The following is a 24,909-nucleotide window of genomic DNA, read 5'->3' as shown; positions in this document are numbered from 1 at the left end:
AATGATGTTTGAACATCAAATGAATTGTTTATAGTAAGTAAACTAATTGCCTCTAAATGAATATATCAGTTCCCACTTCTGATTGTGGTCTGCCACTTAATTTTAAAAGCAAGACTTTTTTATTTTAATAAGTATCATAACCAAAATCCACTTTATATTTCACATTCTTAATCTAAAATGAGAGTAAAGGTAGTTGGTACTGTAATCATCTGTAGTACAATTTGAACAGTTTGAAAAACATATTTGGATTTTAGGTGCAGTCAGATACTGCAATGACACTGTTTAAAAGTTTACAATGATCTTTTGATTGCTGTGGGTGGGATTTTATTTCTTTATTGGCTTCTTTGTACTTCCCAGCAGCATTTGTTTTGGTAGATCCTGACATTCTTTTGATCTACTTGATGTGCTGGTGGAATCATCTGAGGCAGAATTAGGCTGGTTTTATTCTTCTCCCTCCCTCCCTCCCTCCTCCTTTCTAATCTGTATTTGTGTCCAGTAGAGAGGGACCTCACCTCTGAAAAAAAGGAAGAAGTAAGGATTTTGTTTCAGTCCATTTGCGTTTAAGATTCAGGTGTTGTGCAAAGGTTTCTTGTCAGACCTTCACAGGCCTTTTTATACTGCAATTGGCATGTATGTTTTATATAACTGAATTTCCTGAGAACACACAATTGTTGTTTTAGTATTGTTTTCCAGTTCTGTGTGAATGTGAGTGAATTGAACTGTGAGTGAAGTGTGAATGATTTGGAATCATGAATTGTGTGTTCTGAGGTTTGCAAGGAGCTAAATCCTAGGAGGGCTGGTGTAGTAGGCTAGACCTGTGTGTCCTTGAAGCATTTCCCTCCCTCTGTCCGCCCTGCTGAACCATGGAGAAGTTCCACAAGTCTGTCCAGATTCCTTGCCCTTCAAATAAATCTGGAAGAAAGAAGAATGTGTATGACTGTCACCAACACAGCAAGTTCACATAGCTTAGCAGTCATAAGGTATTTCTCTTTTTTGAAGAGAATTTGAACTGAGACACCAAAAGATATGGACAAGAGGAGAAAAAGCTTCATTTTTTCCCAGAAAGAATGCTGTTTGTTTGTTTGAACTGTTTTTTAACAATTAGCTGTGCATGAACTTATTCTGGAACAGTTCTCCCTAACATTTGTGTGAATAGAATAGGAGCTTCGAAAATAAGATTTCATTTTGAATTATCTATTGCAATTGAAATTCACACTCTGACTTAATAATAACAGACAATTTTTAGGTGTAAACAAGTTCTTGAAAATTTATTGAAAATTAAACCTTTTTGTGGAAATATTCTCTACTTTGAACGAACATTTGAGAAATGCTCTTGGATGCAAGTTTTAATTTGTGTGTGCATACTAAGAGCAAATCCACAGCACAGCCATTGGAACTGAAGTTGGATATAGGAGACTGAAATGCCTGCCTCTCTTCTAATTGATTCAAAAATGAAAGCAAGTGTTGAAATCTTGACATAAAAAGCAAAAAAAACCCAAACCACTCTCTTGCCTCTTCTCATATTCTTATATTCTGACCAACCTTAATCCCATTGTTTGTTCATGGAAAAGATGGTTGTTTTATTCTCTGAAGACCTTGATATACAGTCTACTTTATTTTCCAAGTTAAGTCATCTTGGTCTCTCATTTCCAAAGTATAAAAGCATCCAGTTATATTTAGGATACAATTTGTTGTGGAGAAGGGAGGTGGAGGAAGGAGAGAGAGGATTAAGAGCTGATTATGCACAGAAAAGAAAGTTGAGAATTTTTCAAAGGGCCAAAAGGACTGACTTTATCTCTACCAAAGCTGACAGTCCTGTACATATCAATATTAAACAGACTGGGCTATATTGTTCTGTGATTGTGTATTGCTTTTCAGCTGCAGCTCCTGCTCTGCATTCCTCCTCCCCTCCTGTCTTCTCTGAGGATCTTGTCTGATTCCTTTAAGGGGAATTCAATACCAACTCAGTTCTGCTGATCTGTCTTGGGGTTTTGTAGCTAAGGGACTGAGAGAAATAGGGTTAAGAAGAAAGTGACTGTCTAGGAAAGTTCAACTGGGGCTAAAGTCAGTGTGGTTGCCAGGAGAGAGGGATCTAGAAACAGAACCACAGACAGGCTTAGTGGAAGTCATCAGAGGATGGGCTTGACCGGAGAGAAAGAAGTCTTGGGAGACAGAAAAGAGCAGCTTGGGTCAGGACAGAGCTTGGTATAGAGTCCCAGCGGCTGACTTCACAGGAGAGGAGATGGCATGAAACCTTGCACAAGAGGGCATAAAATGCAAAAGAGACACAATGTATGTGTATATGATCAAAAGGAAACAAAATGTGACACTGCTCTGCCTGTGCAGGCTGGTGAGGTATAAACTGGAAGTACTGTACCAGGACAGCATAGTGGTGTACTTCTAGCACTGATAGCAAGCCTTTTTTTGAAGACAACTTGCTAGGCTTTTAGCTTGAAACAGGCTTGTCTCCAGCTGGTTGACTGAACTTGTTATTGTCTGCAAAAGACCATCTATACCTAGCCCTAGACTTCTGCCTTGCTGAAGAAAGGACTAGTCACCTCAGATCAGTTCAATGACAAGCAGCTACAAAATTGTTCAGCCTAGACAGAGTGCAAGGTCATCCACCAAGAATCTGGTTTGTGGTGTCATTTTGCTCTAGAAGGAAAAGGCTTTTTCTCTAGCCACTCATAGTCAAAACACCCACACCATCAAAGGAAAACATCAGGGAAAACAGAGAATTTGCCTGATTCTGAAAGGGAGAGTTAATTCATCACAAAATTCTCTCCTTGGGGATCCTGAACAAAAGCAAAATAAAAAGCAGCCAGGGCTTGAAGTAGATTTTGTCTAAACCACCTGCATCAAATCAAGCTACTCKAAGAACTCTTTTCTTCTAACAAAGTGCAATTTTGGAAGACTTCCTTTTCACTTCCTATACTTGTTCAGAGCAATATTTTTGAGATAGCTCTGTAATGTTTATAACATTTGTCAAGCAACACAATAGAAAATGGAAACTGTATATTCCTGCTGTTACCCATGATATCTTGTACAAGGAAACCAGGGGCAAGGCTAGAAGAATAGAGTAGAAAACATTTTGAAAACAGATGTTTTTCTTTGCTTTTAAAAAGTTTTTTTTTAATTCTTTTTTATCACCTCTTGCAGAGTATCATGTTCAACTCATTTTGGTCCTGAGAATAACACCGTGCCTGCAGTGCAAGGTTAGGGGGACTACCCTCTTCACTCACATCAGCCCATAAGTAGATAGACACGTCTACAAAATTTGTGTGAGGGGTACAAATCTGATGGCAGTTTTCAGGGATGGAAACACTTGGGAAACTCAGCTGCTAGCGCTTTCAAAATCTATTTTACATACTGTGATTTAACACAAGCCCAGCTGCATCCTGGAGAATGATCCACAGCGCAAGGGGACTAGCCCAGTGTACAGTGCCAACACTCTTGAGGGAGCGTGGTGGAGCGCGGTGGCGTCTGCGCTGCACACTGAGCCTGTCCTCTTGCAGTCGGTCATGTGTGGCATGTCTTGAAAACCTGGCGAGGGGCCTCCAAGAAGAGTTACCGAACAGATGATGACCGACTATGGTCTTCCTCTTGCAGCCTTAGCCTGGGATCCCTGCTTGAGCTGCTGCACATATGCAGGGAATAGTGCGGTTGCCAGTTTCCTGGTTGACCTCGCATCGAAATAAACTGATTAGTACCTTCACTTCCATTTGCACAAGTTTATTTTCCACTTCAGCTAAGGGTAAGGCTCCTGTTGTGTTGCATATATTCTTTTATTGTGCTTTCGCATTGCCTGCAGTCTCTCCCTGCTGACAACTGCATGTTAGACAGGCCTGGGCTCAGAGCGGGGCGGTGGCGTCCCTCGAGGTGGCTGCCGCTGTCACGCGTGGGGCGGGGCGGGCCCCTAGGGGTGGTAGTGGGGAAGCGGGACGAGCCGCTCGTTTCTCCCGGCGGGCAGCAGTCGCCCTGTCGCGCGGCGCTAACGGCCGGCGGCGCTAACGGTCGCCGCGCGGTGGCGCCCGCGCTCTTCGCGCGCCGGCCGTTAGCGCTCTGTGAGGGGGGCGGCTGCTCCCGCGGTCAGTTACCGCCTGAGGCGTTACAAACCGTGTGCTCGCCCTACTCCCCCCCCCCCCCCCCCCCCAAAAAAAAGGAGCGGAGATAAAGGGAAGGCGACAGTAAATAGCTCTAGAGAGACACAGGTGCCTTCTGTTCAAGATGGGCATTGGCCCTTGCAGAGCAACAGATGGAAAAAAAATGTGGTTATGTAAACAGTACATTTGCTTATACAATAGAGAAACGATCAGAAATATTGCAAAGGATTTAGGATTTGAAGACTGTGCATTGATTAAGCAGGACTAGAAGAATAATATTCTGGAAACAGCACAGAAAAGGAAGGGTAAAATGCTATGTAAAGTTGCTTTTAAAAAAGTTATCTTACAGGGCAAAACTGACATATAGGATAATTTTTAAAATGATTTTAACTTGATGAGTATGAGCAGATGCAAATAACAGCATTTTAAGCAAACCACTGGTATTTATAGGAAGCTGTTTAAATGCTACGCTTTTTCTTTTGACTTCCTTTTTCCCTTTCCCAACACAGTCTCTGCTTTTAAATGTAGTTATAAAATGAAATGCGGTTTAAAAACAAAAGTGGCTTACCATTCCTTGATAAGAATACAGTATAGCTCCTCACCTATTTCTCATATCAGTTTCCATCCAAGGCTYAAAGAAAATATCTAAATATAAATCAGTACACACACATAATTTGGAGAGAACTCTTTTCAGGTACAATCTCATGCTCCAGATCACTGCATTTCATTTCTTGCTCATGCGATATATTAGTATTGTGGAGCTGCAAAATTTCCCCATTCCTCCTTAACTTTTCAGTGAGGAGAGGAAAGATATTTGGATCTGTTGGCCTTGGAGACCCTTGAACACTGAAAATGTGTTCATGGGCTACAGCCAGTGCGTGGTGCCTAGATGAGCATTTCTCTCAAGCAGTGAGAGAATTAGCTCTTATACACATACTTTCTGCTCAAAGTGATGAATCTCCTACAAAAGGCAGTGCTGCCTTAAGGGCGTAGGAATGGCTTAGATTTGGGGAGCACAGGAAAAGGGGCTGGGGTCTTCCCTGTTCAAAATCTCGTCGTAAATAAAAGATGTGGGGAGAGAAGGAAGCAGGTTAATTAGGCCAAGCAGCACAATGCTGTATTAACGGATTACCTAATAAAATGGAGGCAGCATGTGGAATTCACTTGTGAAAGTTTCTGAAATCCAGTTTCCTTTCACCTGTTGCTTTGCTTTGGGGGTACATTGGTCGACTGTGAGCGGAGAAGAACAGGGCTGGCTGCGCTCCATGTCCCACAGAGGATTATTTCTGTCCAGTCACTGATACTTCACTTCCTTCCCTACACCCCCCCTTGCACATTGCAAGCAAAGGTGCTGGTGAGATCTCCGATAAAAGGACACCAATCGTCTTTATTTTTTCAAAGAAATTCCGTCAAGTTTTTCAAAAGCTTTTAATTATTGTGCCCTGCCCGTTCACATCATCTGGTTTGAGCTTTACTGCGTATTCTGGCAAGCATGACAGCACAGCCGGCTCAATTCTGCACTGTGGCAGTTTCCTAGGAAACCAACATACAGGCTCCATGCAGTGGAGAAAACCCAAAGGATACAGAGCACTTCCCATTCTGCCTCTTTATGTTTGAAACACTAAAAAAAAAGTTCTAAAGGTACTAATCCCTGAAAACATTTTGAAATGGAAAGAGCAGATAGCAGTAGGTGCTCTTGCCACTGGTGGTTACCTTCCTCTGAAGAGGATGTGCTACCCTGGCTCTGCAAAGCGACTTTGGTACTGCTGCTGTAGGCTGAAAATTTGCTTCTCTGTCTCAGTGCTCTATTCTCTATCCAGTTGAAAAACAATTTAAGATCCCTACCCAGAGAATTAAAAGAAATGAAATGTTTTCCTCAGTCTCCTGCAGAATCCTTCAGATGCAGTAATTCAAATACAACACCCCACACAGTATGTCCTGCCTTCCCTGTGGTCACTGAACCACACTTTATTTTTTTGGTGAGGGTATTGTTATTTAGTTCAAGTACATGAAACAACTGCCTTACAATGTCTCGAGTAAAAACCTAAAATAATTTGTCTAAGCTAATGATTTAGCAATAAAGATCAGGTCTTAATGAATGAGATCATATTAGCTTAGTAATTTCTGTTTTCTAACTGCCATTTTCTACTTCAGGTCCATGTTGCTGGAAAAGGAAAAGTGATTTTTCTGCTTTAATGCAAGGTGAATGCTCTGCTCTGCTTAATCAGCTTAAACGAACAGCAGTTCATTTAGGATTTAGGCATAATTAAGGCAGTCTGAAATATTTTTGCAGCTAACTACTTTGTGAACTATAGCAGATTTAGCCTATTTGTTTGACATTGTTGAGGTGGAGATGTTTACAGTAGCTTGTATAATGAACAGGACTTGCTTTCGTAAAATTCTCCTGATGTGACGGCATCTGGTTACCTCAATCTCACTGCTAATCAGTCTGTAGGTTTGGAAAATGTTCTTTTTGCCTATCTTGTCCCCTATTCTTGCACATGAGGAGAGAAGAGACCTTCAAGCCTAGCAGAAGCACAAAACTGTTGTTTGTATTTTCAGCTAGAACTCTGTACCCCCAAGCTGTACAGCTGATTGAGGCTAGCTATGTTTGCATCTTACACTTTGCTAGCTCTTTCCAATTTATTTTTGTCTCTTTAAAAAGAATACCTTCTTCCCTGTCCCACTATATTCTGGATGAAATGTCTAAGGAAAGATAACAAAGGACAAGAGAATAAAATTGTACCATCTTAGATTTTTTTAAGGATAGTATGGCACTCCATATCTTTCCTTTGGCCCATGGAAAGGGAAATCTTCTATTTGAAAGAGAGTTGCAGAAAATTATAGACCATGGAAATTCTGGGAATAGTTTATTTCACATTTTCATTTTGTTTAAATATAAGAAGATGATAAAATTTTCTATCTAAATTTCTTTGCATATTTGGCAATAAAGCCAGTATGTTTGGGTGCTGTGGATGACTTGCAGTTTCTGTGGTTCATACAACAGAAAATCAGAAAGACTCAAGGCTTGTTAACTGGAGTTACAAGAAAACCCAGTGTACTGGCTTGTCTGTCAGCTCAATGATTCAACCTTCTGCCCAGGCTTTCTGCCTGTGTCTGACAAAGTTGAGCAACTGTGATTCTCTGTAGCTTCCTGTGATGTGGCTGTGCTGATTTCTGTGACAAGTGGGCATTTCACTGTGTACTGTAACTGCTCAAGTATTATGTTATTCCACACCTAATTATCTTTATGATATGAACAAGAAATAAAAGCTATCCTGAGTGTGTGTCTACTGTCTGCTGCTGCGCAACTTCCATTGCAACAAGTGAGAAAACATGGTTGTCTCAGATTTAGCACCCTGGTTTTACTGCATCTTACAGCACAAATATTGATATTATTTCATTGTAACCTGTGATTGTGCAAAGGGGTTATTATGTTTTAGTTGCTCTTTTGAGGAGTTCCAAGCTCTGGCTCAGGATAAACATTCAAGCTGTTCTGGTGAGCGCAGCACCTTAAACACTCACAACTGAATATGAACATACAAAGGAACTGACTAGCTCTTCTGACAAAATCTGTGAGCTAGAAACACTTTTGTAAGTAACAGGATGGCTAGAAAGTCAGAAAATTAACCCTGTGCTATATTAAAGCAACTGTAGGAACAATAAAATGAGCACTCCAACTCAAGAAATTCTGCAATTTCAGGTATGTCTACCATGTCAAGCCTGGCACGATTTCGCAGTAACCGTTGTAGGATATCTAAATTAAGCAATGAGGTTTCTATTGTGTCAACTGTGATAGGTCAAGTTTTGCAAAGCACATTAATTCCTCCATGACCCAAATGTACTTTTCCTTTCAAGGGGGAGTTGTGGGCCTTCAGATCTTGCAGATATGTTACTGAGGCCCTAAATCAGCAAAACGCTTCAAGCATGTCCTTAAGTACCTTGTTGATGAAGGAGAGACACTAGCTCTTTCTTAATTATTTGTGCCGAACAGGGAGCTGAGAGGCTCCTTGAGTATCTTTAAAAAACTTGTATGCTAGCTACACTCTGAAATGTAGACCCTGGGAATCTGATGCCTTACCCTCTAGTTGCATTTGCCTTCTGTGAATGTGCTCACTAATCTTCAGGTAAATGGTGCCTTGCATCTGACTCTTTGTGGGAATGTTGTCTGTCCTGAGTGCTCACCAGTTTAGAAAGAATAGGTGAAATGTTGTATTCAAACTTAACTGAAACACTTTTCATAACTGTCCATATCTAAGTACTGCTGAGAGTAGGATTATTAAATAGTCTGACAGAAAAATGGAGAATGAAGCCAGAAAGGGAGATATCTTTGTCTTTCATATGTTCACATCTGCACTATAACTAAGCATTGGTAGATACTTCAGCACTATCAGCACAGCGAGCACTTTGGAATTACTTCACTGGAGGCAAAAAAAGAAAGAAAAGAAACATCCCCCCCTCCCCAAAGCAGCAGGCAATAGCAGCTGTTCTCAAGGAGAAGGTTTATGTCAGCAAAACTTACACAGCTATGCTCCAAAAGTTTGTGTCAGCAGCCATAAAAGCTGGCCTGTCAGCATTTCTGTTTTCTTCCATACACAAAATGCATATTACTGAACAGTTATGCCAAAGGCAGGGAGTATTTCTTGATAACACAACTTGGAAGTAATGTCTTCCTGTGGGAGCTATTCATGTCACGTGCCACAGAAATCTGTGTGGTTTTAAATGCAAATCCATGTTGTTTATCCTTACTACAAGATTACCATTGGAAGGCAAATCATTTGTATTACATCCTAGCAAAGGCAGTTTTGGCCTGATCCAAACTCCATGGAAATCAGTGAATCCCCGTTAATTCTAATGACCTTCCACGCATGCTGAAAAAGCATATTCATTGTGAAGGAAACTGGGTGATGCTTAGCTTTTTCGCCCCAAAAGACTTCTGTGGATATTTAAAAAGAAAGCTTTGTCCACTGGTTTCAATGATCTTGTGATCTTACCATTATAAAAGGCAGGGCAGAGAGCTGGAGAAAATTTTGAATACAGACTGATTTACTGCTTTAATATATGTTTATTTCTCTCTTCCAGACACCATTTAACTGTGTTTTGGTTGTCTCCATAAGCAAGAAGGGTTTTTATTCCTTGTATAGAGGTCACAGTTCAGAACAAATATTTTATTAAAAAGCATATGTGGAGAAACGGAATTGTTTTTTTATTTCATTTTTTTATTGAATGAGTCAATTTTTTTATTGAATTCCCTCCTGTGAACAGACAGCAATTTGTTGTGCTGTCCTCATCTTTACTTACTGGGAAGCACAAGTGCTTTAAGAAACTTGCAAAAAAACTCAGGCAAAAGTCTTGTTTAGAGTACTTGAGGAAGTAGGAGGAGGATAAAATTCCCAGACACTCACTGTAGATTTGACCTCTGCCTATGTACAGAAGCTTGACTAATCGAATACATTGCGCTCTAAGTCTGTTTTCTGAAACTAATACAGACCTCTGTTTGGACACTGAGATTGTGGTGAGCCAAATCAGCATAGAAATTGCTGTGACACTAAGATCCACCTTGCCACTTGTCGGTTGTTACCAGTCTACTGCCGGAGGTTACCCACTGCCAGCAACTGAGCCAGCAGAACAAATTTTTCAAGTGCTCCTTATCTTTTATTCAGCTTCAGTAGTATTTTGAACTGATTGGGATGTCTGTGCAAGGCAGTAAAGGAAGTATAAGGATAAGTAGTGCTCACAAGTGTCCTGCTGGATCACTTGTGTCAGGCAGACAACCTTCAGCAAAGGGGAGTCACCATAAGAACCTTAAAAAAATAATAATAACAAAAAAGATATCTGTGACAGCTCTCTGCAGCAGTTGTCTGACCACAGCTCAAGCCAAACTTAAAGGTAGACATTGTCTACATAAAAGATAATATTGATTTAACAAWACTATGCCAGAGGACAAAAATTATAAGAAATGTTTTCATGGATTTGCTGTTAGAGAAGTTTTCTTTCCTTTTTTCTTTCTTTTTTATTCCGATAAAGTTATCTTCCATTCTTATTTAAACCTTCTCAATCTAAAATCAGGAGACTCTAAGAAAAGAGAGGAAAAGTCTAACAATCTATTTGCTTTTTGCTTTTTTTATTGCTTTATTTGCTTTAGTATTTGCTTTTTTCCACAGGCCTTCAGTCAAAACAAATAAGTGAATTTTATCCATTTTGGGAACAATCAAGCATACTCTAAAGGGCAGTGGCTATTCTCTAGCTTAATGTATTTTTACTTTTTTTGCATGTACAGGTTTTATTTTTCTCCAACAAACACAAACACTACTTTTTGTTTTTCTTTGCGTCCAAGAATTTTCACTTTCATTTCAATGAGAAGTAAACAGGGCCTCTTGCCCTGTCTTTTACAGGGCAGCATTGATCTCTTCTTGCACTTTGGAGGGAGGTGAATGGATGATATAGCTTTGTATAACCAGAGAAGCCAAGCCTTTGCCTTTGCGGTTCATTCCAGGACATCTTTTTTGAGCATTACTTCTCCGTAAATGCCAACTTGTTGAGGGAGGGGAGGCACTATACTCTTGTGGCAAATGTACTGGGGAAGGCAATGACATTGCTCTTTTTGAGGTTGATAAAATATAGCAGTTGATTTTGCTGCATTGTTCTTATGAGAGAATAACCCAATTGTTAATTTTTAGCTAAATATGCAGGCAAAATCCTGTACATCTAACAAAATGCAAAAAAATTCACTGAGGACAAACTACAGATGTTTCTATGTAAGCTAAAACTTAGGCTTTCTTTAGGATATCATCCCATCTGGAGTATCTCCCCCCCACCTATGGACTGAGTTAATAGTCCATGTCTAGTGTTTTTTAACTGGTTCCTCAAAAACTTGTCTGTGATAGTTCCTTTAACACCTCTGATATGCAGGATACTGTATACCTTCTCTCATGTAGGTTCAGTGTCCTGCACTGGTCAAGTACATTGGCGGGTACTGTAGTGTTCTCATTACCTTCCTTGTCTATCTGAACACCTTCCTGAAAGCTTTCTATAAGCTAAAACATCTTCTCTGCTGGTTAATTTTGTCCATGAAGTGGGTAAAATTGGAGGATAGAAGCTCTTGAGAGTTTCTAATCCTGTAATCTTTCAACAATTCAAATTATTTTAGGGACTCATGAGAGATGCAAAGGCTAACTATTTCTCTTTGCCTCTGACTTTGAAAATAGTATGTCAAAACACAAAAAATTAGGCTGGAAAGGACTGAAAAAAAACTCTTTATTTCCACTGCAGCATTGTATTTACTTTTCTTCTTCTTGATTCACTTTAAAAGCAGTCACAGTGTCCTTTCTGTCCAGCTATCCTTAGTGTCTTCAGAAACAATTTTTCCTAATGCAGAGCTTAAACTGATTCGTTTTTAGCTTTAGCCGTTTACACTGTACAACTAATCCCCAGTAGAAATATTTCCCTTCCTTTCATTATGTTTTCTGTGAATATTTATACAGTTATCTTGCTGTTTCCTTTAATTCTTATCCCTCTAGGCCAAATAAATTTAGGTCTTGTCATCTTTCTTTCAAACTTGTATTTTTAAATAATAAAGCAGTGTTAAATATACTTGAAAGCAGACAACATAATGTGTCTTCACAATAATTTAGGCTTTTAGAGACAATGGTACCCATTTTACTAGGACCAGCAATCCTATATTATGAATTAGTCCCTTGTCAGAAGTTTTTGAACATTTGAAATAATAACTGTCTTTTAAAAATAATTTATTGTGTGTTGCTGGCACTGTAAAAGCCCATTGTCAGACTTTACGTAAATTCTCCATCCTGTTTTAATACTAATTACAATGAGAACTTGAATGTTTAATTTTTAAACAGTGAATTAATTTTTCCCTTTGCTTGTTGAAACTCTGTGAAATAGCTTGGAAACTTTTGTGACATCTGACATGGGACTTCATGGTGCATGATGGAAACTGTAGCATGTTTTCTCATATCCTACTCTGGCAGTGTTAGCGCTATTCATTCTTTAGCAAGTGGGATTGGGAAGAAGTCCAGGTTTACCAGTCTTTTCTGGGGGGAAATGGAAGGTTCAGGAGATTTTGGGATTTAGAGATTCTTAACTTCTACATGATTTGTTTAAATTGCTAGTAACAGAAAAGTTTAATATACCAAATATATTTGCAAAGCCTTTTATTTACTATTTGTATACCAAATGGTATCATGTAATGAGCGTTTTAGTGGTTTCTCTTTCCTGGAAAAGTTGTGTAGAAGTTAACTAGATGTTTACTAGAATTTGACAGAAGTTAACTCTTGTGTAATTATAGAGTATCACTCCCTATTTTATTTGTTCATCACAATTTTTTCACATGGTATTGCCAAGTTATTACCTTGTAGCAACCATATACCTTTTGTTTAGCTCATATTCAGAGATACTCTTGAAATTAATATTGGAAGTGATGAGGATCAGAGCTTTATCACTGATTCCTGTATTAAGATCTCGCCTACCACTGGTTAAAACTTCTGAGTGAACTTCCAGCCAGAGTTATTCAGATGGCTGCACCAAGACTAAAAAATACTTTGCAGATAGATCTTTTTAATGATTTGACCAGTAATTTGAACTTTGCAAAGCCATGCATTTGGCTCCAAGCACTGGAAATTTTAAAGCAGGCTCATAATGAGCGACAGAAAGTTGCCTTTTCCAGGTGACACTCTAGACACATTGCCAATATACCTACTTTAAATTTACTAAGCAAGTAAGCAATAAAATAAAGTCTACAGAGGTATATAAAACTACAGTTGTTTGAATTTACTGCAAATAGGTACATGATGAGTATGATTAAGAGGTACTTTATGCTGACTTTCTAATAACTCTCTCCTAAAATATGAATTTCAGGCAGTTCTGCCAGCTTTATTGTTACTTTCTAATTTTAGTCTAAAGATTTTTATCAGATGTGATTGTTCCCTTTGGGGATTATAAGATGTATAAATTTCTCAGGATGAGAGAGTTACTGTGATTCATTTTTCTTGGGCTCTAGTGGTTAAGATGAAACTTCACACCAGTGTCTGTAGTAAGTGTTGTTTTTTTCCTTACTCTGAAATTTTTTCTTAAATCTTCAGTTTGATTTAATACTACTTCTAGCACAGAAAAAGTTTCCTTCCTGCATGAGTGCAGGATGCCTGCATACTGTTTTGAATAAAGAAAGCATTTTTCTTTTCATTGTTGGAAAGACTTTGGGTTTGAATTCCCATTATTTTGCTTGTATTACAACTAAGTTCAGACATGATTGTGCTGGAAGAACCTAGAAATGGAAGCCCTCTGTGCCCTAAAGCTAAATGTATATTGTTTTATCTTCATTTTCACAATGAAAATGATTTAAATCTTGTATCTTTAAGATAAATATTAAAACTATACACATCTTGCTCATGAGGTAAATATGTTTTGGAATTGATTCACTTGTTYAAAGCAGGCATCTGCTGCCCTAGGCCTGTCTGGCTTCTTGCTTCTGATCTGAAAGGGCACTGGTGTCTCATCAGCCATCCCTGTTTGGACTTAAATGAAGCAGTCTGCTAATGTCTTGAAAGACTTTAAAGAAAAAATAGAAGACTAAACTGTGTGCCATGTCTTGGAACAGGTGGATGGAAACAGATACAGTTTTTAGTTTAATTTCTTGCCAAATTCTTTGACTCTGCAGTAACAGCCAGCAGAAGCCACAAGAATCAATGGGCTTAATTTAGATCCCTAAGCATTGGCATCTATTTATTTCCTAGATATCCTGCCCGGCCTCCAGCTGCTGCTCCAGAAGGACATGAGTTTCCATTAAATTCTGTGTTATATATACCAGTGCTGTGTGAATGTTTTTGTTGCCAGCCCTGGGTTGAGCTGAGTCAATCTCCAGGGTCTCTTGGCTGTATCTGCCTCAGCTCCAGGGGTAGCTCACACACCCCGCTCACAGATAGACATGGTTACGTGTCCAGCGCTAGGCAGGATGCTCTAGTGCAATCCTCCTGGCTCCCAGATGCTGCTCCAAAAGGTCAGGGGTCTCATAAATCCTGTGTCATGTCTGCCAGCCCTGCTTGGACATCTCAGATACCCCAGAGCATCTCCATGGCACTGGACACAGTTCCATCTTGAAGCAGGTGTTAGAGCAGAGAAGCCTACTCTAACTTGATTTCCCAGGCAGCCACTGCTGTCTTCCTGTCCTTTTGGAGAATGGAGTCTTAGGGAAAAGCCTGTTCCACCTGCAGTAAACTATAGGTAGTATGGGATGGGATTCACCTCACCTAACTCTAGAGACCAACTCTCAGGCAGCTAGTCTACAGAAGGAGTCCAGACAATTTGCTTAGAAATATAGACACTTTCAAAAGGTCTTGTATTAAAGGGGTGCCTAAGATGAGTGACCTGATGCTGCCTGCTTCTTGTGACTGAAGAGGAAACCTAGATGACTAACCTGAACTGCATTCTCAGAGCATGTGTCTATGCTGTACCTCAAAGAAGCTGTGACGAGCCTGCATGTGTGTGCTAAGGCACAGGCAGGCATGCTGTGCAGATAGCCCAGGACCCCAAACACCCATGGTGACGTCTCTGCTAGTGCATCAGGCACTGTGCTAATATAGGCATTTGGGGGCTAGCCACGAGAGAGCAACATGGGAAGGGGGTGGAATGGGTCATGCTCAGAGCCACTCTGGAGAGCACTTTCTGGGCAGCCTAGGTATAGGTTTTAAGGCTTGTCCACATTGCCATCAAAGATGTGTGTTATGGAAAATTAGGCTCGCCGGCCACCATAACAGGGTCCGACCCTAGGTTCCTGCTGACGCAGAAGTTCGAAGTCAGATTGGAGAGAAATAAAATTTAATAATACACACGTGGTAATTACAGCTTGAGCTGGGTGCCTCTGAAGAGGGACCCCGAACAAAGAAATCCCTGGGCAATTACACCCTTACAATCTAAATTCCCCACCCCTTAAGCGATAGTTTGGACCAATAGTAATAGTTAGGTCTGGGTTCTTCCCCTTCTTCACTGGGCCCCTTCATTGTCTCTAGGCAGGCTGCTTCTTATCTTCAAGGTCTGCTACTCCTGCTGTCCGTGTAACTTCTTTATCTCTCTGGCTTGAACCGGTTCTGGGGCCCCCTTTTACTTATCTAGGTAAAAGTTCAACATATCTAGGYGAAAGTTCACATCTTGAGGTCTCAGGCTTCAGCAAATTTAGTTACTAATGCTAAGCAAGTTATGTTAAGCGATTAATTTTAGACAGCTTCAGTCCAATTTTCTCTAACAATGTGCATACAGTTATGCAGGTGTACCCAGGACTGAATCCATGTTGGGGATGGATGTAGCCAGGCTGTTGTTGACTGGAGGTGTTAAAGGCTTGGAAAATTGTGCAGCAGACAACCTCTGCCTTACAACACCCCCGTGCAGGCAGTGCTACAGCCCACTAAGGTATCCCCATCCTGTTTCAATACACCAGTTAGCTCAGTAACTATGTAGCCATTTTATGCCAAGTTCAATGTGAACTAACTGCTTAAATATTTACCCAGTTTCGCAGCAGGCCAAGTTCTGTGTTGCTGCTGATTCACTATTATTAGTACTTATGCTCCTTAGTCTTAAGGCTATTTTGAGCTTGTCTAGAAGGGTTGTGCTATTATGTAAACCTGCAATATAGACATATCCTTATAGGGAACTACTTGTACTTCTTTAGAAATCCTCAGGGGAAAATGAAGACACCCATTTCCCCTTTGTGGCAGCATAAGTTCCCTGGGGAAAGGTGTTGTTTGTTGCCTTTGTCTTCCCCCATCCTGCTATATACATACTGTAAATAGGGAGCGTGGGTGGCTGTACTTTGGAAAGTGAAAATTAGGTTTTCGGTGTTAAAAATTGTGTACAGTGCCCAGAGCAGTGGTTCAGCTTTGCTTCCACTACCTGTTTGTTTGGTAACCATAGATACTGTACTTTCATTAATGTGAGCTATTTCTCAAAAGATTCCTCCCTGTAGAATTATTGGATGCAATTACTTACAAATACCAGCAGAAAGCTTTTGAAATGAAAGTGACATCTATTGCATTTGCATCAGACTGTTTCCTGATCTACCTGCTCAGCCTGTGAAGAAAACCTGCCCCCCGGGTTGCTCTGTGCTCAGTTCTTCCCTCACATAATTGTCACCAGTTTAGCTTTGCTGGTTTTGGTTGACAAGAGCACCTGACACCACCTATTGCTAATCTAAAGAAAACAATTAGTGGTCCTGGTTCCTGCTGAGTATATTGATGCTCAGCAGTAAGGCTTAAAAGATTGATTATCCTAAATCATCTTCACCAGCTATTGGAGGTGCAAGTGTTAAAAAAGTACATACCTCTTCAAAAAAAGTCTGCAAGGATTTCAGGTCTTATGCAGAGGAGGCAAGCTTCAGTGGAGCATAAATCATTGCAGACACTGTGGTACCGATGATTTGTATTCCTGTAGTACCTATTCCTTTAGCCCTGAACAGCCACAAAATAAAAGGCATTCCCTTGCCCCAGGTGATGGATAATCTTGGCATAACCGAAGGAAAATAGCAGATGGTATAGATGCATGGGGGAATATAAACAGTCAGCCAGGGTCAGGATGGTGCCAGTCTCAGCTTAGCAGCTGTCTAACTACAGTTGAATTTTTGAGGCTTTATGACACTGGACCATTTCAGTGGAGAGGTACTACATAAACACAACTGTCATTGAGCATGGATAAAAGAAAAGGAGGAATATTTTGTAAAATTTCTAAAAAGTAAGGAAGCCTGTTCTTTTTTGTATGATACCTATTTACAACATGTTTTTTTCTGTGAATAACTCACTACTAGTTGCCACAACCCATCAAACCAACAGCCTGCGATGAAAGTAAAATCTAGACAGTGATAGTTGTCAAAAATACTCTGGCTAAGTAGGCAGGATTCAGTTTGAGATTGATGCCTTAATATGGGTGTCTACAGCCTTGCAAATGTTGTACACTCCCGTTTCAGTGAGTGTAGACATAAAACCAGCTCTTGACTAGTGTTTGAGGAATGTTCACTCTAGATCTATGCACAGTCAACAAATCGCTAGAGACAAAGAATTTGACATGGCAGTGGAAGAAATCTAATTTTCAGTAGCTGGGCCAAGCAGGCAGAGATCCTACACAGCGTGCACTCAGTTACATCCTGTGGGTTGCCCTAGCATTTACTACAATATATTGTCAATGCTTTATTCTCATTTTGAGTGCCTTTTCATGCATGTCACATCAACTGATCACTATGTCTTGCTTTGTACCCAGTGAGTCAGCTTAGCAGGGAACAGGTACACCAGGAGCCACCCATCAGGGACAGTGGCGTAGGCATCACTAGCAYATTGGTACAATATACTTTATGGGTCTTGTGATGGTATCAGCCTGCATGCAAACATTTTACTTTGGCAGCAAGCAAACACACCTGCAGCTGGAGAACTACTCCAACTCTGCTGTCAGACTCTGTGGTCTGAGCCCTCAGAGCAGAGCTCTGGGGTTGATGGGCACTTCACATGCTGTAGAGAGATAGCATTGCATAGGCAGGGCGATGGCATCTCACAGACCTTTTTTGATGCCTGACAGGCACCTGAGGTAAACTCTGGGCCCAAGAAACTGAGAGATCCATCCCCACGTCCTGCATGTCCTGCGTGCAGCCCACCAAAGTGAAAACACACCACTTTCTCAGCGTCACTCATCTCATCTGCCTTCCCACACTCCCCATGTTCAATTGTCACGTCACTTTGTTGCATTTTGTCTTAATTTAGAGCTAATTTTACAAGCATACTTGTGGGTGAAGACAGTGGTGCTGTACTCACATACGCTATATGACTTTTGCAGCAATGCTTACACAAGCTGAGATCTCAAGTGAGTTATCCAAGGTCAGGAAGGTAGCTTGTGATGGCTTTGTCCTAGGGCCTGGCACAATAAGTCCCTGATCGGGACCAGTGGATGTTACTTTAATACAAACAATAATAGGTTAATTTACAAGGAGAACAAGATTGATGCTGCTGTTATGAAAGGTAGGCATGGAGAAGGATGTAAGTTCCTGTTCACATCTGAAGCTATATGATTTTTTCTATATTTTTATATTGCTTAGCTTTGCTAGTCTCTTCCATTCTTGGAGGAAAGAAATGTTTTCAATAGAATAATGCTTGGTTATTTTAACGTACACCTCCTTTGCAAATGAATGGGGAGAGTTAGAGAATAAAGAAGCAGTATCACATCAGTGTATGAAATCATGTTATATGCAGAGACACCCACAGATGACCAGAATTGTCTGTGTTGTCTTCTTGCCATGCAGAGAAGCTGCAATTGTATTCATCTCCCATCTTATTTTATTTGAGTGGAAGTAGGAATATTTTGAACAAAGATCACAAGGACTGCTATTTTAGAACATTAGCTTTAAGGGATATATTGAATTGTGTCTCTTTAATTTTGTGTGTAGTATGCAAAAATAAAAGAGTACTTCATAGAACATAGCATTAAAAACAACAGAAAGGATAAATACAATCTCGGAAAACCACCACAGTAAAGTTTGAATGTTTGTAAGTGTAGAGAYTGACATCATTTTCTGTTTATTTTTTCCATTATACACCTGTTTTACAGAGCAAACAACTGATGAGATATCCTGGTTTGAATGTACTTCAAAAAAGTTGGGTTTTTTTTAAGTTTGATGCTTTGGTGGCAGTTTTGCTAAATTTTTTATTAGAGCAGCCTTCCTGAGCAAGCTCAGATTTAACTACTTACTGAGATTGAACTGTGAAGGATTGAAACAGTTTACTAGTCTTAAAAAAATGTGCCTACAGAAATGTGCCAAATCTAGCTTTTTAAACCAAAATGATTAAAAAACAAAGAATGTAAAGTATGTAACTTTTTTTTCCTGACAATGAATAATCCATTTGTTTACAGGAAAGATAAGGGGCTTGTAACTTCCTTGAAAATATGCAATAGAAAATACATTGCATGAGGAAGATCTTAAAGCTTGTGAAGCAATGAAGGTACTCTTAGATAATGTCATCTGAAGTAAGTCTTGTAATAATCCCTTGGAGCAGTTGCCCAAGTATACCTTTTCCAAAGGTTTGATCCAAAATCAATGGAAATCCAAGAATGTCTTTAAGCTGACTTCAGTAGGCTTCAGATCATCTTGGCAGAGCCCAGTTTTGCCTGCCTAGTGGTGTTTCTCATCAGGTGCCTGTGCCATCTTTTAGTCTAATGATTTAACCTAAGTATTTTCTTCCATATTGTGACTTTGACAATGATGCAGTAACTTATTATCAGTGTGCAGTATTACTTCTCACTGGAGTACTTGGTGTACTCAACTAGGTCAATAGCACAGAAATGGTCTTTATGCATTGTTTTGCCATTTGTTTTGCTCTTTGCAGACATATTAACCAGTAGGTAATAACATCGCAGTTAGTTTACTAGAAGTCCTTGCTTGGATGAAGTCCTAGAGCTGTACTGCTATAAATGAAATCCCATGGGTAGCTGTATTTTGAAATTACCAACAATCTCAGACAGCAATCTCACTTAGGAAGCCTAGAAGAGTACTCAGATATCAGCAGGTACTTTGTATTCTCAGTGAATTCACTACCTCAAGTCTTGTACAGAACTTGTTTCAGCTTATGTTTAATGGATGTTTCCTTTGTTTTAACTTTGAATTTGGCAAAAGTGGCATAGAATCTGTTTGGTGGTTATTTGTATCATTACTTTTAAGTACACTAACTTAGCTGTCTAGTCTTCCTAAACTCCTCCAATAGTCAATGGAGCAAGGGGCTCTTCCAAGGGCTATTCAAGTTATGTTTACATAAGCAATTAGTGCAAACTAATAGCAGACCTGTAGAGCAAAACAACCAGTGATGAGGACCTGACAACCACATGATAAATATTTTAGGGGGGTGGGTTTCAGACTAGTCCTAGCCTGGTCTCATGGGCTGAATGCCCATTGCAGCTGGAGTGCATTAGCAGCCCTCGTGACTTCATCTTTCAGTTTAGTTTATCTAAAAAAAATAAAGTTCATGTGCTCTGAGAATGAGTGAACCAATAATGTGAACCAAAGCCCAGTAAGAGGGGAGGACTGGGAAGTCTGCTTCGAAAACACACTTCTGGTCCAAGCATTAGTATAGATGCACCCTCAAAGCACCAAAGTTAGTTAGATTATAGTTCTGACTCTCCTGGTGAGGGAGTCTCCCTCTCTCTCTTCATTCCCCACAGAGGAAGTCTGTGGAGACTTGCCAACTAATTCATCACAGCAAAGTTGGGTGCTGTGTTGTGCTGTGCAAAGTTGTGCTGTGATCCCCGCGTGACATCATTACAGTATGCAGCTACCCTCCTGGTGGGATCAGGCTTGGCAAGAGTCCTTGAAACCAGCTGATTTTGACAGTCACTTGTCAGATGGCCTGGCAGAACAAGTTCAACCTGCTAAAATGTGCTAATATGTCCAGGCACTGAAGATGGATTTCTTCTTGGGTAACTTTAGACAACTTTAGTCTTGATGTCTACATGTGAGCAAGTCAGTTGATCTCCCTTTATAAAGAAGGCAAAGAAAGAGGCCCTTCATCTGATCTAGTTTAAATGTCTAGGTTAGGATGAAGTGAATCATCACCTAAAAGTTTCAATTTTTCTCCACTGATTGTAAGGGGGGCAAACAGTCAGAGGCATAGCGCCCGCACTGTAGATGTCTAAAGTCACATGAGAAGCCCACCTCTCCTTTCTGTATCGTAGCCAGACTTCAGAGATGCACTTGAGGATTCCTCTTGAGGATTTTGTCAGTTTGAAGCACTTTTTTCATTTTTCAATGTTTATACAACCAGTATGCGAATCACAACTTCTTTCATAAGTTTTATTCAGTTCCTGATGTTTTCTCCCTGGCCCAGAACGTCTCACAAACATATCAGCCATTGCTAGCTTTTGCCTCATGATCTGAGCTCTGATCCCCATTAATTCTCAAAATTGCATAAAGAAATACTGATCCTGGAACAAGGTTTAATTTATATCTTGGTGGATGGTTGTTGGCATTAATAGCTTGTGGTGTATTAACATACTGAATTATCAAGAGCCTTAAAGGAATAATGAATACTGCTTGCACTGTCTTTCTGCCAAAAGCATTCCTTTGTAATGTAAATGAAAGAACACCAAAACTGTTATAAACATGTCCCACTGCTGTGTCTGCTCAAACCAACAGTGCTGAAAAGAGCTGTTTCAATGTATCTTTTCAGTTTTAATATGATGCTTACACTAGAATGGATGCTATATTTTTCACTCTGGCGTGTCCTCAGACCTATAGAATTATCCTTGCTTAAGGACAATTGTGAGTGGTGTTAAAGGCTGACAAATTTCATAGAAAGGTAATGCAAAAATTAATCATTATTTTCATCGGGAGCAGCATAGGGAGAAGATCTATTACATTCCTAGAAACTGCAAACACCTGCATGACAGTGAACTGCTTACATCAGAGTTTCAGCCAGCTCTCTTAAAAAACGTCTCTCTAAAAATCCAGAACACTCGATTTTGTTCCTCATGAATGTCTGTCAGTCTTTATTTTGTTTTCGTCCTGATTCCTTTGAAAAATTTGTCAATTCATGCAAACATGTACAGGCATACCTCAGAGATATCGCAGGTTTGGTTCCAGACCACCGCAATAAAGCGAATATCGCAATAAAGCAAGTCACACGAATTTTTTGGCTTCCCAGTCCATATAAAAGTTATGTTTACATTATACTGTAGTCTATTAAGTGTGCAATAGCATTATGTCTAAAAAAACAATGTACATACCTTAATTAAAAAATACTTTATTGCTAAAAAATGCTAACCATCATCTGAGCCTTCAGCGAGTCATAATCTTTTTGCTGATGGAGGGTCTTGCCTCAGTGCTGATGGCTGCTGACTGATCAGGGTGGTGGTTGCTGAATGTTGGGGTGGCTTTGGCAATTTCTTAAAATAAGACAGCGATATGAAGTTTGCCACATCGATTGACTCTTCCGTTCACAAAGGATTTCTCTGTAGCATGCGATGCTGTTTGACAGCATTTTACCCACAATAGAACTTCTTTCAAAATTGGAGTCAATCCTCTCAAACCCTGCTGCTGCTTTATCAACTCAGTGTATGCAATATTCTAAATCCTTTGTTGTCATTTCAACAATGTTCACAGCATCTTCACCAGGAGTAGATTCCATCTCAAGAAACCACTTTCTTTGCTCATCCATAAGAAGCAGCTCCTCATCCATTAAAGTTTTATCAGGAGATTGCAGCAATTCAGTCACATCTTCAGGCTCCACTTCTAATTCTAGTTCTCTGGCTTTCGGTTCTGGTTCTCTTGCTGTCTGTCTGTCCTTTGAAGCTCTGAAGCCAGGCATTGACTTCTCCTCTCTAGCTATGAAAGTCCTAGGTAGCATCTTCTTCCAATATAAGGCTGTTCCATCTACATTGAAAATCTGTTGTTTAGTGTAGCCACTTTCATCAATTCTCTTAGCTAGATCTTCTGGATAACTTGCTGCAGCTTCTACATTAGCACTTGCTGCTTCACCTTGCATTTTTACATTATAGAGACAGCTTATTTCCTTAAACCTCACGAACCAATATCTGCTAGCTTCAAACTTTTCTTCTGCAGCTTCCTCACCTCTCTCAGCCTTCACAGAATTGAAGAGAGTTAGGGCCTTGCTCTGGATTAGGCTTTGGCTTAAGGGAATGTTGTGGCTGGTTTGATCTTCTATCCAGACCACTAAAACTTTCTCCATATCAGCAAGAAGGCTGTTTCGCTTTCTCATCATTCCTGTGTTCACTGGAGTAGCACTTTGAATTTCCTTCAAGACCTTTTCCTTTGCATTCACAACTTGGCTCACTGTTTGGTGCAAGAGACCCAGCTTTTGGCCTATCTTGGCTTTCAACATGCCTTCCTCACTAAGCTTCATCATTTCTAGCTTTTGATTTAAAGTGGGAGACGTGCAACTCTTCCTTTCACTTGAACACTTAGAGGCCATTGTAGGGCTATTAACTGCCCTAATTTCAATATTGTTGTGTCTCAGGGAATAGGGAGGCCCAAGGAGAGGGAGGGAGATGGGGGAACGGCCGGTTGGTGGAGCAGTCAGAACACACACAAGGTTTATCAATTAAGTTCGCCGTCTTCTATGGACATGGTTCGTGGTGCCCCAAAACAATTACAATAGTAACATCAAAGATCACTGATCACAGATCACCATAACAGATATCATAATAATGAGAAAGTTTGAAATATTGCGAGAATTACCAAAATGTGACACAGAGACATGAAGTGAGCACATGCTGTTAGAAGAATGGCGCTGATAGATGTGCTTGACGCAGGGTTGCCACACACCTTCAATTTGTAAAAAAACAAAATATCTGCGAAGCGCAATAAAGCGAAGCACAATAAAACAAGGTATGCCTGTATCATGCTTTTTCTTCTGTCGTCCTTGCAATGTTAACATTATCTCTTGGTCTTAAATTCTAGCCTCCCACTACAAAGCAACACCACCTCAAAGCACCACAAGCCAGGAAATATCATTGTTCTAATGTTCTCAAGAAAAAGAAATTATTTTCTGTCCTTTTTCATGCCAATTTCATACAGTAAAATTTGCCTCTGTTTTCTTACATTCTGCACATTTCTACTGTAGGATGAGTATGGTTCTTTCAGGCTGTGACTGTGATCAAGCAAGTATACTGCTTTGCTGCTCTTATCCTCTTGATAGGGATCCTCCTATCCTCCAAATAAGCTGCACTTGCTCAGCAAGGAAGCTGTTCTTTGCTTCCTGTCACCGGCCTGGAACAGTCCTTTTCTTTTCTGCCCATCCTCAGCTCTGCCTGCTGACTCTGGAATCCACCAGGTTTTTTTGCCTGTTCCCTGATTTGTGTTTTGCTTCGTAATGAGCCTTAGGTGACAATGTATTTGAACAGCTTTATCTACTGTCAGTTCTGGTTTTATCTGTAATTATGGTGACACTGGGTTGCTTTTAGTGTTATTTAACAGCAATGCCAATTATTAATGCATATGAAATTTGTACTCCCTTATTCACCCCAAATCTTGGAATTTACCAGCTCACCTAACATTTTCTTGGCAAATGCCTCCGGAGATTCCTCCAAATTCTGATGCAAGCAAACTCTTGGATATAATGTACTGAATTAGGACAAAGCACTTATTGCATTGTACTGTATTGTAAAGCACATTACCATCAGTATTTTGCTGGCCCACTTTGTCACATGCAAAAGGAAAATGATGTATCCATTCACTCATCTCTTTATTCAAGACAGAAGTGAACCCGTTTGGATGCCACTGGTTCATTTGACTTGGTCAAACACTGGTATAAAAGAATAGCAGTGTCTTTCTAGGGCACATCAAAGGCTGACTGTACTCAAACTGTCAGGTACTTTAAGCTGTAACATGGCAAGTTATAAAATGCAACAGGCTAATTCTGGAATACTGAATATGCTCACTGTATTCAGGTAGTTTTGGTCACTGTATCAGATTCCTGAAATGAACATTTGTTATGATTATTGGTTAGAACATAACTTCTCTGTCATAATTGTACCAGGAAAAAATTTTCCCTATATGATAATATACCACGTTAGCTCTTCTGTGTCACTAGCAGTAGAATTTCATCTCTTTCAGCTTGCCATCTTTCATGCTCTATTCAGATGGCAAGTACAGTTAATGCATTGAAGATGCTGAGGAGATAAATGGGGAACTTTTACAGGCATTACTAAATCGTGTTTTCTTCAGAATAAAAGTACGCAATAACATTATGATAAGGCTGTCCCATGGTGACCTAAAGCCCGTGACCATGAATATTGGAGGCAACAAGTAAAATAAAAT

The sequence above is a fragment of the Apteryx rowi genome, unplaced genomic scaffold (genome assembly GCF_003343035.1).
Source record: "Apteryx rowi isolate R43461 unplaced genomic scaffold, aptRow1 scaffold_84, whole genome shotgun sequence".
Lineage (NCBI taxonomy): Eukaryota > Metazoa > Chordata > Aves > Apterygiformes > Apterygidae > Apteryx > Apteryx rowi.
This window is presented reverse-complemented; position numbering follows the sequence as displayed.